Raw genomic sequence first — 14,277 nt, forward strand, 5'->3', positions numbered from 1 at the left:
CAAACAGGCTAGGCTCCCATAAAGCCAGTACATGCAATAAGATCAAAACCCAGTGCCATTGTCCTTGGCTTCTCAGAGCCCTCGTTGTCCACCATGTTCAGAGAGTCCGGTTTTATCCTATGCTTTATCAGTCACAGTCCAGTTGGCCTTGGTGAGCTCCCAATAAATCAGCCCCACCTTCTCAGTGGGAGTGTGCACCCCTCGTGGTCCTGACTTCCTTGCTCATGTTCTCCCTCCTTCTGCTCCTCATTTAGACCTTGGGAGCTCAGTCCAGTGCGCCAATGTGGGTCTCTGTCTCTATCTCCATCCATCGCCAGATGAAGGTTCTATGGTGATATGCAAGATATTCATTAGTATGACTATAGAATCAGACCATTTCAGGTTCTCTTTCCTCAGCTGCCCAAGGACCTAGCTGGGGGCATCTCTCTGTACTGCTGGGAAAACCTCTAGAGTCAAGACTCTTGACAACCCTAAAATGGCTCCCTTAATTAAGATATATACTTCCCTGCTCCCATATCCACCCTTTCTTTATCCCAACCATCCCATTCCCCAAAGCTTTCCCCATCCTCCTCTTCTCACTTTTCTCTCCCCATCTCCCCTTTCCCCTATCCCACACCCCATTCCCAATTTTTGCCCAGCAATCTTGTCTACTTCCAATATCCAGGAGGATAACTATATGTCTTTCTTTGGGTTCACCTTCTTATTTAGCTTCTTTAGGTTCACAAATTATAGGCTCAGTGTCCTTTATTTATGGCTAAAAACCAAGTATGAGTGAGTACATCCCATGTTCATCTTTTTGGGTCTGGGTTACCTCACTCAGGATAGTGTTTTCTATTTCCATCCATTTGCATGCAAAATTCAAGATGCCATTGTTTTTTACTGCTGAGTAGTACTCTAATATGTATATATACCATACTTTCTTCATCCATTCTTCCATTGATGGACATCTAAGTTGTTTTCAGGTTCTGGCTATTACAAATAATGCTGCTATGAACATAGTTGAACAAATGCTTTTGTGATATGATAGGGCATCTCTTGGGTATATTCCCAAGAGTGGTATTGCTGGGTCCATGGGGTAGATTGATCCCGAATTTCCTGAGAAACCTCCACACTGATTTCCAAAGTGGTTGCACAAGTTTGCATCCCACCAGCAATGGATGAGTGTGCCCCATACTCCACATCCTCTCCAGCAAAGGCTATCCTTGGTGTTTTTGACTTTAGCCATTCTGACAGGTGTAAGATGATATCTCAAAGTTGTTTTGATTTGCATTTCCCTGATCGCTAAGGAGGTTGAGCATGACCTTAAGTGTCTTTTGGCCATTTGAGCTTCTTCTGTTGAGAATTCTCTGTTCAGTTCAGTGCCCCATTTTTAATTGGGTTAATTAAAATTTAAAGTCTAGTTTCTTGAGTTCTTTATATATTTTGGAGATCAGACCTTTGTCTGTTGCAGGGTTGGTGAAGATCTTCTCCCAGTCAGTGGTTTGCCTTTTTGTCTTACTGACAGTGTCCTTTGCTTTACAGAAGCTTCTCAGTTTCAGGAGGTCCCATTTATTCAATATTGTTCTTAATGTCTGTGCTGCTGGGGTTATACATAGGAAGCGATCTCCTGTGCCCATATGTTGTAGGGTACTTCCCACTTTCTCTTCTATCAGGTTCAGTGTGTTCAGATTGATATTGTGGTCTTTAATCCATTTGGACTTGCGTTTTGTGCATGGTGATAGATATGGATCTATTTTCATTCTTCTACAGGTTGACATCCAGTTATGCCAGCACCATTTGTTAAAGATGCTTTCTTTCTCCCATTGTATACTTTTAGCTCCTTTATCGAAAATCAGGTGTTCATAGGTTTGTGGGTTAAAATCTGGGTCTTCTATTCAATTTCATTTGTCGACTACTCTGTTTTTATGCCAATACCAAGATGTATTCAATACTGTATCTCTGTAATAGAGTTTGAAGTCAGGGATGGTAATACCTCCAGAAGTTCCTTTATTGCATAAGATTGTTTTGGCTATCCTGGGTTTTTTGTTTTTCCGTATAAAGTTGATTATTGTTCTCTCAAGGTCTGTGAAAAATTTTGATGGGATTTTGACGGGGATTGCATTGAATCTATAGATTTCTTTTGGTAGATTTCCATTTTTACTATGTTGATAATCCCAATCCAAGAGCAAGGGAGATCCTTCCATTTTCTGGTATCCTTTCTTTCTTCAAAAACTTAAAGTTCTTGTCAAATAGACCTTTCACAGCAGAATGTTGGATCCTGTTTTCGTATCCAATCTCTTAGCCTGTGCCTTTTTATAGGTGAATTGAGTCCATTGATATTAAATATTAAGTGATATTATTGACCAGTTGTTGTTGACTCTGGTTATTATTATTTTTTTTGGTAGTAGAGTTTTTTGTGTTTCCCTTCTTTGAGTTGTGTTGGTGAAGGGTCGCTAGATGTCTGAGTTATTATAGGCAGTGTTGGCAATGTTAGATTCCTTGTGTTGTGATTTTTTTCTATTACTTTCTGTAAGGCTGGGTTTGTGGCTACATATTGTTTAAATTTGTTCTTATCCTGGAATGTCTTGTTTTCTCCATTGATAGTGAACGATAGCTTGGCTGGGTATAGTAGTCTGGGCTTGCATCCATGATCTCTTAGTTTCTGAAGTATCACTATCCAGGACCTTCTGCCTTTCATGGTTTCCATAGAGAAGTCTGTTGTAAGTCTGATAGGTTTACCTTTATAAGTTACTTGACCTTTTCCCTTTGCAGTTCTTAATATTCTTTCTTTAATCTGTATGTTTTGTGTTTTGATTATTATATGGCGAGGGGATGTTTTTTTTTTTGTTGATTCCGTCTATTTGGTGTTCTGTATGCTTCTTGAATATTCATAGGAATATCTTTCTTTAAATTAGGAAAGTTTTCTTCCATAATTTTGTTAAATATATTTTCTGGCCTTTGAGCTGTAATTCTTCTCCTTCTATCTCTATTATTCTTAGGTTTTGTAAAAATATGGAATGCTTCATGAATTTGCGTGTCATCCTTGTGCAGTGGCCATACTAATCTTCTCTGTATCGTTCCAATTTTAGTATATGTGCTGCCAAAGTGAGCACTGCCTGTGGCCTTTTACATGGGGCTCCTGTTGGAGCTGTACATCAAGTTCCAGCCCCACCTGGTTAGGCTTTCTTTTCTTTTTTTCCTCAAGCTTCTGAGGGAATTTGGGATTTTTCCAGTTGTACCCTCTCTGACAAAATCTCCAGTTGCCACCCAAACTCCAGAATCACCTGGGCTCCAAATGCCACAGGATTCATCTGCCCTAGACTGACTAGTTCTGACTTCAGGCAGACCACCACCACATGAGCTGTGCTCCACCACCAATAATTCCCTGTGGATTTTTCAGACAACTGTCTCTCTCCTCTCTCTCTCTCTCTCTCTCTCTCTCTCTCTCTCTCTCTCTCCCTCCTCCATCCCTCTCAACTCCTTCTCATGCTGCTACCAAACTATATAGCTGCCTTGAAATCCAGTCTGGCTTTTACTGTTCCATGCAACAGCAATAAACCATACCTCTTTTTCAACATTGTCGGTAGATTTGGTAAGACATTTGGGAATTCTTAAAAGAGAGTTTTTCTCACATTAAAATAAAAAGAAAACCATTATAATGGAGGGATTTGGGTCTCTGTGTGATAATATGTTGACAGTTTGAAAATGGAAGGATTAAATGAGAGGATATCTAATTTAGATGGGATTTAAGTAATGTCAATTGTAAACATTATCAGTTTAATAAATTTTGTCTTGTCAGTAAAAAGTGGATTAATCTGAGTGCTAAGATACAGGCCTCAGAAAAACCTAATAAAACAGATAACAGAGCTATTCAGATCCAAACAGAGGAATTTAATGGAGAACAAATTTCAGTACTGCATTGTAAGAATAGAGAGTTACAGCTTAAGGATTTCAAACAACCAACCTTTATATATCCAGTAGCCTTACAGGAATTGCCAAATGACAGAAGATCTATTACAGCTAACTGGATTCCTGTACCCATGTTAGATTTAAGGAGATTCAAGGTAGCAATAGTCTCATATGGTATATGTTCACCTTTTGTGAAGCAAATGTTAAACTTGTGGTCAGTTTGTAATAGAATTATTCCTAACGACTGAATAGAATTGGTTAAAGGTCTTTTAGAGCCAGGTCCACAATTAAAGTGAAATACCTGGTTCAGAGATGTGGCTAAAATTACTGAACAATGGATTAAAGATAGAGGTAGGAAAGTCTCCTAAGATCAAATTCTTGGAGAAGGAGATTATACTGTTATAGAAAGGCAAGGTGTATATGATGATGACACCCTCGATTTATGATGCATAGAACTCAGGGACAGAATTGTAGAAATAAGAAAGAAAATCGAGTCATTTACTAAAGTTATACAGGGCCAAAAGGAAGCCTTTATGGATTTCTTACAAAGATTGACTTCAGCAGTAAATAGAATGATACCAAATTCAAAAGTTAGACAAATAGTAACTGAATCTGTGGCTTTTGAAAGTGCCAATTTCTATGCAAAAGGAAATTAGGTGATTAAATGGAAGATCAATACCTTTGGAAGAATGGATTTGAGGTATAGTTAATGTTGAATCTCATGTCCATGATGATGCATAGATAGGAGAGATCATTTTCAGAGGTTTGAGGAAAAATTGAAATGTCAAAATCATAACTGTGGCAAATAAGGTCACCTTAAAAGGGATTGTAGACAGGACATTCCTAGATACAATGTTTTGTTTTTTTTTTAGAATAATCCATTCAGAAAGCCCATCCCTTCTGAATCATGTGGAAGGTGTAGCAAAGGCAGGCATTGGACTAATGAATGTAGGTCAATGAAAAATATTCAAGGTAATCCTTTACTATCAGGAAACTCTGTGAGGGGCCTCTCAAAGGCCCCTATGCAAAATCCAGTTCAGTTGTTTCCTGCCATCATAGAGGAAACTCCTTCCCAGAGCAATTAAAGAACCTAATGCCTATTGTAAGATACCACACTGCCTTGGGTAACAGAACAACTATAGAAGAGAGAACAAAAAACTCAGGAGAAATCATAAAATGAGTATTTTGGCAAACTTCTATAAATGAACAAAGACAAAAATTAAAAATGAATAAATGAAGTCATTGAAGGTCTGGTAGACACAGGTGTGAATGTAACAATAATTTCATCAGAATCTTGGCATCCAAATTAGCCTTTTTAAGACGTAAATGTTCAGTGTTTAGGGATCTAAACATTATTTCAGATAAAGCAGAGCATGAGATGTGTTGAATGTACAGTGCCAGAAGGACAGAGAGGAATATTAAAACAATATGTGGCTAACATAGCAATGGATTTGAGGGCATATGATTTGTTACTGCCATGGAATATTCAGATTTACATTTCTCCAATCTTAGAAACAAACCATAAATTAACATATGTTTCTGGAGAAAATGCTACAAGATATTATAAAGAACAGTCACTGACCATTCAGGTTGTACAAAAACAGGACACAACAGCTGCTATTTCAAAGGTAACAACAGCCCTACCTTTAAATGGTTGCAGAAAAACCTGTATGGGTTAAGCAATATCCCTTAACAACAGAGAAACTGCAGACTTTAAAACAGCTGGTACAGGAGCAACTAGATGCTGAGCATATTGAATAATCAACCAGCCCTTGGAATTCTCCTATATTTGTTGTTAAAAAGAAATCTAAACAATAGAGAATGGTAACAGATCTAAGAGCTGTTAATAAGGTGATTCAACCAACGGATTCTCTACAGTCCGGCATTCCTTTGCCTTCTCTATTGCCTACAGGATGGTGTCTTATAGTTATTGATTTAAAAGATTGTTTCTTTACACCTTTACAAGAAAAAGACAGAAAAAAATTTGCCTTCACAGTGACTACTTATAATAATTCCTAGCCTGATAAAAGATATCAATGTAAGATTCTCCCACAAGTAATGTTAAATAGCCTCACCCTATGCCAATATTTTGTAAATCAGCCAGTAGAAATAATAATAAACAATTTCCTGACTATAGTTTACTATTACATGAATGACATTTTATTATCTGATTCAAATGTAGATACTTTAGAAAGAATGTTTGAAGAAGTAAAAAAAAAATTGCCTTATTGGGGAGTACAAATTGCTCCTGAAAATATACAAAGAGGATATTCTACTAATTATTTAGGTTATGAAATAGGCTTATAAAAAATAGACCCCAAAAGGTACAAATTAGGAGGGACCGATTATAGACTCTTAAAGATTATAGACTCTTCTAAAGATTACTAGGAGACATTCCCAATCTACAATGCACTATCAGAATAGGAACTGATGAACTGATTAATGTAAACAAATCCTTAGAGCCAGGCGGTGGTGGCGCATGCCTTTAATCCCAGCACTTGGGAGGCAGAGGCAGGTGCATCTCTGTGAGTTCGAGACCAGCCTGGTCTACAAGAGCTTGTTCCAGGACAGGCTCCAAACCCACAGAGAAACCCTGTCTTGAAAAACAAAAACAACAACAACAAAAAAAACCTTAGATGTGACAAGAACTTAAATAGTCTCAAGGCATTACCAGCTGAAGCTGAGAGAGAATTGGCTTTGATTAAAGAGAAATTACAGAAGGCATATGTAGATCATGTGGATCCAAATCTTAACTGCATTTTGGTCATACTACCCTTCAAACATTCCCCTACAGGAAGTAAGGAAAGATATTATCTTAGAATGGATCTTTTTAACACATAAACCTAGTTAAAAAAAAAAGTGAAGACTTTTATGGAAAGTGTCTCTGAGTTAATTCAAAAAAGAAAATTGAGACTTTATCAATTAGCATGAACAGACCAGCAGAAATTATAGTACTTTTTAATAATGACAAAATTGTCAAATTATGGGAAGAAAGTGAACCTTGGCAAAGAGCTAGTAGTAATTATTTTGGAGGAGAGATTAACAACACCTACCCCCTAAAGCAAGAGAATTCAACTTATGAAGAGAATTAATTGGATTCTTCCTCACATTATATGGGACACTTCAATAACTGGAATCTGTACATTCTATACTGGTACAAATAAAACAGAAAAGACAAATTACAAATCAGAAGATTCAAGTAAAGTAAATCAAAGCCTTTATGATTTTGTACAAAAGTCAGAATTATATGGTATTCTCATGGTACTAAGTAATTTTAAAGAACCTTTCAACATAGTCACAGATTGACAATATGCAGAAAAGATTTTTACATATTAAAACTGCTGAACTTATACCAGATGATAAAGAATTGACTTTAATATTTATTCACTTACAAGATACAATCAGGAATAGGAATCATCCCATATAAATAATACACACCCAATCCTATATGGATCTTCCAGATCCTCAAGCACAAGGTAATGCAAAAATTGATCAATTATTTGATGGAGATGGGCTGAAAGCCTCAGAATTTTATTTTAAAAAAATCACATCACTAGCACAGGTTAAAAAAAAATTTCCATCATGTGGCAACAAGCCAACGAAATTATAAGAAAATGTTCTATTTGGTTTTTTTTATACAACCAAACACCACTACCTGCAGGAAGTTACCCAAAGGGTACTCAAAGGAATAAAATCTGGCAAATGACTATGCTCAATTTTGTAGAATTTGGAAAACTAAAATAAGTATACAGCATTGAAATTTATTCAGGCTTTCAATGGGCAAATGCTTTGAGTTCAGAAAAGGGTGATTCGGTAATCACACATTTGCTAGAAGTTATGAACATCCTGGGTATACCTTTACAAATAAAGACAGACAATGCTCCAGCATATGTCTCTAAGGAAGTGAAACAGTTTTTTGCTTATTATAGTATAAAACATATGATAGGCATACCACACAATCCTACAGGCTAGACAGTTATAGAAAGATCAAATGGAACTTTAAAGGATATGTTAAATAAATAGAAAGGGATGATAAAGACCCCCAGAAATAGATTGCATAGTGCTTTATTAACTTTGAATTTTCTAAATGCCAATGAGAAAGTAACATCAGCTGTGGAGAGACATTGAATAGTAGGAAAAAAACTACAGAATTGAATTAGTTGATATACTTTAAAGATGTACTGACCTCAGAATGGAAACATGGACATGTATTAAGTTGGGAAAGGAGTTTTGCCTTTTTTCCCACAGGAGAAGAAAAGCAATGGATACTATCAAACGTGATATTCGATTTGAACAAGAAATACCTCTGAATTAGAAGAGATGATAGTTCATTAAGCATCATGGTCATTTAATCTGAATTAACCTATAAAACTAAGAAATGCTTTTCATTTGATCAGATATAGATTGCCAAAAGAGAATCTCCACAAAAGTAGGGTTGGAGAAGGGCTGTGGGGTGGTCCAGCCCACTGTGGGCTGTAGACTGTAGGCTTCCCCTGGCTAGGTGATCCAGGGTTGCATAAGAAAGCAGGTTGAGTATTCTCTGTTCAGCTCAGTGCCCCATGTTTTAATTGGGTTAATTAGCATTTTAAAGTCTAGTTTCTTGAGTTCTTTAAATATTTTGGAGATCAGACCTTTGTCAGTTGCGGGGTTGGTGAAGATCTTCTCCCAGTCAGTGGGTTGCCTTTTTGTCTTAATGATAGTGTCCTTTGCTTTACAGAAGCTTCTCAGTTTCAGGAGGTCCCATTTATTCAATGATGCCCTTAATGCCTGAGCTACTGGGGTTATATGTAGGAAGTGGTCTCCTGTGCCCATGTGTTGTAAACTGCTTCCCACTTTCTCTTCTATCAGGTTCAGCGTGTTCCAATTAATATTGAGGTCTTTAATCCATTTGGACTTGAGTTTTGTGCATGGTGATGGAGATAGAGACAGAGACCCACATTGGAGCACCAGACTGAGCTCCCAAAGTCCAAACGAGGAGCAGTTGGAGGGACATCATGAGCAAGGAAGTCAGGACTGCGAGGGGTGCGCCCACCCACTGAGAAGGTGGGGCTGGTCTAGTTGGAGCTCACCAAGGCCAGCTGGACTGGGACTGAAAAAGCATGGGATCAAATCAGACTCTCTGAACGTGGCAGACAATGAGGGCTGACTGAGAAGCCAAGGACAATGGCACTGGGTTTTGATTCTACTGTATGTACTGGCTTTTTGGGAGCCTTGTCTGTTTGGATGTGCACCTTCCTAGACCTGGATGGAGGGGGGGGGAGCCTTGGACTGCCCACAGGGCAGAGAACCCTGATGTGGGAGTGTCATATATCAATTTGTTGATTTCATTGGCTAAGTAATAAACAAACTGCTTGGGCGCATAGCTTAGATCATAGGTGGGTGGAGTAAACAGAACAGAATGCTGGGAGGAAGAGGAAGTGAGGTAAGACGCCTCAGACAGAGATGCCATGCTCCGCTCTCCAGGGCAGACGCGATTCAGCTCCAACCCAGGATGGACGTAGGCTAGAATCTTCCCGGTAAGAGCACCTTGGAGTGCAACACAGATGATTAGAAATGGGCTAAATTAATATGTGAGAATTAGCCTAGAAGAGGCTAGATAGAAATGGGCCAAGCAGTGTTTAAATGAATACAGTTTGTGCTTTGTTATTTCGGGGCATAAGCTAGCCAGGCTGCTGGGGTGTTGGGGATGCAGCCCCGCTGCTTCTTATTACTACAGAACCCTGACTGCTCTTTGGACTGGAGAGGGAGGGGAAGGGGATGGAGGGAGGGGGAGAGAAATGGGAGATGGGGAGGAGGCAGAAATTTTTAATAAAAAAAAAAGAAAAAGAAAGCAGGTTGAGCTGGTCAGAGGGAGCAAGCCGGCCAGCAGCCTCCGGTTTTCTGCATCAAGTCCTACTCTGACTTCTCTTAGTGAGGGAGAGTGACCTGAAAATTGTAAGCTGAAATAAGCCCCTTCCTCCCCGAAGTTACTTTTAATCACGGTGTTTTATCACAGCAATAGAAAGGCTGAGACACTCCCCAAGTTGCTTTTGTTTTGTGTTTTATTGTCAATAGACAGCAAACTAGAACCGGGACAACTGTGGAAATGTCTGCCCTGAGAAACGACCTCAGAAAACCAGCAGTTAATGTGGATGAGTTCCATATGCCTCTTTCTTTTCAGGAGAGTAAAGGTATCCAGCTACAGAATCTGAAGATTTCAAATGAGACATCTGAAGAAAAAGGACAAACCATCCAGAAAAAAAGTCTCAAGAAAAAGAATAAATTGACGTATTGGTATATCACATTTCCAACAAAATAAAATTTTATAATCTTTCCAAATATTTGTTTCTGCTATTCTCTACAGACATATAATGCAAATGGTCTTTTTGTAATCCTAGTCCAATTAAAAACTAAAGCTGTCACCCACATTCAGAGTGCCTAGATTGGTCTTATGCAGATTCCCCAACCTAGATAGAGATAGGATAGAGGACCTTGGTCCTGCCTCAAGTGATTGACAGACTTTGTTTACTCTCCATGAGAGAGGCCTCACCCACTCTGAGGAGTGGATGGTGGATAGGGTGGGGAGAAGTTGGGGCAAGTGGGAAGACAGGAGAGAGAAGGAACTGGGATTGATATGTAAAATAAGTTTGTTTTAAAAAGAAAAGAAAGAAAAGAAACATCAAAGTTGGCTTTGGAGTTGGAGTGTGACTCTCTCCTACTCTACACCCAAGCATACTAATTAAGGTGAAATCCAAAATCTCTGTCTCATGTTACAAGAGCCACCTGTTATGGAACAGAAGAAAAACAAATATTTAAGGACTATTTTATTGCCAGAAATCTCATAACCCTTTGGTTTTATATTGACTCTTTAACAACTTTTCTTAAGTTATAAATTTTATAAGAATAATATATATATATATATATATTAAACTTTTTTGTCATGTAGAGTACTAATTCTAGAAAAAAGGTTTCATCTACCTTCCTGTATATGATTTCGAGTTTGAGTCTCTATCAGTTTTCTACAGTGAACCATGAACATGACTAATAGTGACCTTTGAAGTCTCTATAAGGAGGATGGGGCCCCACAAGGACAATTTTTCCAGGACTATGATAACACCACTTAGCTGAAAAATACCACCTAAAGATCAGTTTTTAGACTACAACCTGCTTAGATTAATTTTGAGGTGGCTAGCTGAGATGATCGAGCCAACTGACTATTCTAGCCAAGACTTGAGACAAATCCTGAACTTTCACATTATGCAGAGACTGTACAACTGATACAGCTACCTCTCCTAGAACTTGACGATTAACCCAAATTTTTCTTTTTTCTGTTTTTGCTTTATAAATAATACCATTCAAAATTTCCACCTCCTCCCATCTCCCTCCCACTCCCCCACTCCCCTTCCCCCTCCAGTCCTAAGAGAGGACAGGGTGCCCTGCCCGGTGGGAAGTCCAAGTCCCCCCCCACTCCATCCAGGTCTAGGAAGGTGTACATCCAAACAGACTAGAATCCTGAAAAGCCAGTACATGCAGTATAATCAAATCCCAGTGCCATTATCATTGGCTTCTCAGTCAGCCCCCATTGTCATCCACATTCAGAGAGTCCAGTTTGATCACATGCTCTATCAGTCCGAGTCCAGCTGGCCTTGGTGAGCTCCCCTTAGATCAGTCACACTGTCTCAGTGGGTGGACCAACTCCCCACAGTCCTGACTTCCTTGCTTATCTTCCCCCTCTTTCTGCTATTCAACTGGACCTTGGGAGCTCAGTCTGGTGCTCCAGTGTGGTTCTCTGCCTCTATCTCCATCCATTACCGGATGAAGGATCTATGGTGATATTCAAGATATTCATCAGTGTGGCTATGGGACAAGGCCAGTTCAAGCACCCTCCCCTTTACTGCCCAAAGACCTATCTGGGGACATCCCTTTGGACACCTGGGAACCCCTCTAGAGCCAAGTCTCTTGCCAGCCCTAAAATAGCTCCCTTAATTAAGATATCTTCATATATATATATATATATATATATATATATATATATATATTTGAGAAAAGGAGAAAAAAAAACAAGTTTCCACCTCCTCCCAGCCTCCCATTTCCCTCCCCCTCCTCCCACCCTACGCCCCCTCCTCCCACCTTTCTCCCCCTCCCCCCACTCCTTTCCCTAAGATATCTTCTTTCCTGCTCCCATATCTGCCCTTCCTCCATCTCAACCATCCCACTCCCCCAAGCTCTCCCCAATTCTCCCCTTCTCCCTTCTCTCTCCCCCTCTCCCTTTTCCCCACCCCACCCCTATGCTCCCAACTTTTGCCCTGCGATCTTGTCTGCTTCCAATTTCCAGGAGGAACTATATATGTTTTTCTTTGTAACCCAAATTTTTCTTTTCAGGATCCCCTAAAGATAATGTTGCCCCTTCGGACAACATGAAGTAAATTTAAGAATAGAAAGCTCACATTCCCAAGAGGTGGGGAGAGGGCTGGTCATTCAATGGGTTATGGATATTTGTCATTGTTTAGCAGGATTGGTTACAAGTTGTTACTGGTAATGGTAAAAAAAAAAAGCTAAACAAAGGAAATTAGATTCAAGATTCTTCTTTTGAAAAGAAAAAAGAGGGTTATAGATATGATAGGATAAAAGGGCAGATTATAAAATCTGTTCTGAAAAGAAAAAAAAGGAGGATATATATATGATAATATAAAAAGGTAGATTATTTAATGGGGAACCTCCTTCAGCCAATGGCCTTTAAGATGCTAGACCAGATTGGGGTGTGACTTAGGGTACTAAAAAGCTGCAGTCCCACCTAGCTATCTCTTCTCCTCCTCACCTGAATCTCAGACCCCATCCTTATTTCCTCGCTGTGATCCATGAGTTCCCTTTTAATAAAGAAAAACCTTAAAATACTCTATTCCAAGTTAGTTTGGGGTTATTTGACTTGTGTTCCCCCCATTTGACATATTCTGCATCATCTGGCACCCCATGTGGGAAAAAGTCCACACTTACTAGGAACCTCTCAGTTTGCCAGCCTGGGAATGTTTCCTTGCCTGCTCGTGGCCATCTGCCTCTGCTAAAGAATCTGACATTCCCCACCAGCTGTTTTCCAGCCAGCAATCCCTATGGCATTTATTCTACCAGCATGGTACACACAGTTCTCGGCACATGACTGACAAAAAACTTTGGGCTTCCTTCTTATTCTGACCACCACCAACTCTCGAAATCTCTTTGATTGTCCTTAATAATTTGTAACACGAGGGCCTGCTTGTTGGGACTTCTGTTCTGTCCAGTTCCAACAGCCGTTATTCCCAAAGAAAATCACACAGAGGTCTCTGTGAGTTATTAACTGATTGGCCCATTAGCTCAGGCTTCTTATTAACTCTTATAACTTATATTAACCCATTATTCTTATCTATGTTAGCCACATGGCTCGGTACCTTTATCAGTGGGGTAGGTCACATCTTGCTTCTTCCATGGTCTGGGCAGGACTGCAGGAAGAGCTTCCTTCCTCCTAGAATACTCCTGTTCTCGTTGCCCCACCTCTACTTCCTGTCTGGTTATCCTGCCTATACTTCCTGCCTGGCTACTGGCCAATCAGTGTTTATTTAAAACATAATTGAAAGATACAGAATTGTTCTATACCACTTCCCCCTCTTTTTTTTTTAGACAAAGGAAAATATCCATAGTCCATTTTTTTGGGAATGTGGGTGTAGTATTCCAGGCTACTTTCTGCTGGTCAGGGACGCTGATAATCTTATGAGGGCCTAAAAAAATTTAGAATTATAATCAAGTCCTGACTGGAGTGTCCTGTGAGGCTTGATCGTCTCAGGCAGAAGTCTTGAATCTGTTCTGGATGTAGAACTCAGATATCTAGGCCATCTGTTCCTACCAGAGATTTCTCAGGTGGTCTTCCTTAATCAAACCTGATTTTTCTTAACTCAGAATGAATCCACATGATCTCATGTCCTATGGAAACAAAAGCAAAATCTCTTCTCCAAAGTAACATACCTTTTGCCTTCAATTTTGAAGTCAAGGTATTTTCAAAATACCTATCTTGGATTAGTTCAGCCGCATTTATAAACAAGTACCTTTTAGCAGCTGTTGCTCCTTTCTCAGCATTCAAACAATTTAAAGAGAGCATAAGAACATACAGCATCCAGATTCTCTGTGTGTTTTCCATCTTTACATGGCTTTATTTTAAACTCTATTTCTTCTATTTTTAATTTTTGGCTTTTTGAGACAGGGTTTCTGTGTATCTTTGTCCTGGAACTCGTGCTGTAGACCAGGCTGTCCTTGAACTCACAGAGATCCGCCTGTCTCTGCCTCCCCAGTGCTAAAATTAAAGGTGTGTGTTACCACACCTTTAACTCACAGAGATCTATCCGCCTCTGCCTCCCAGGCAATGGGATTAAAGGTGTGTACCAC

At 39.4% G+C, this 14,277-nt stretch overlaps 1 non-coding gene across 1 annotated transcript; it reads right to left on the minus strand.

Moving 5' to 3' along the window:
* Positions 1-2,985: 2,985 nt before the first annotated feature.
* LOC121441169 lies at positions 2,986-3,092 on the minus strand. Its single transcript, XR_005973436.1, has one exon. It is a non-coding gene; the product is annotated as a U6 spliceosomal RNA (small nuclear RNA).
* Positions 3,093-14,277: the final 11,185 nt, after the last annotated feature.

This window comes from Microtus oregoni, unplaced genomic scaffold, assembly GCF_018167655.1.
Source record: "Microtus oregoni isolate MIOR12 unplaced genomic scaffold, Mior012 000073F_ref0000255, whole genome shotgun sequence".
Taxonomy (NCBI): Eukaryota; Metazoa; Chordata; class Mammalia; order Rodentia; family Cricetidae; genus Microtus; species Microtus oregoni.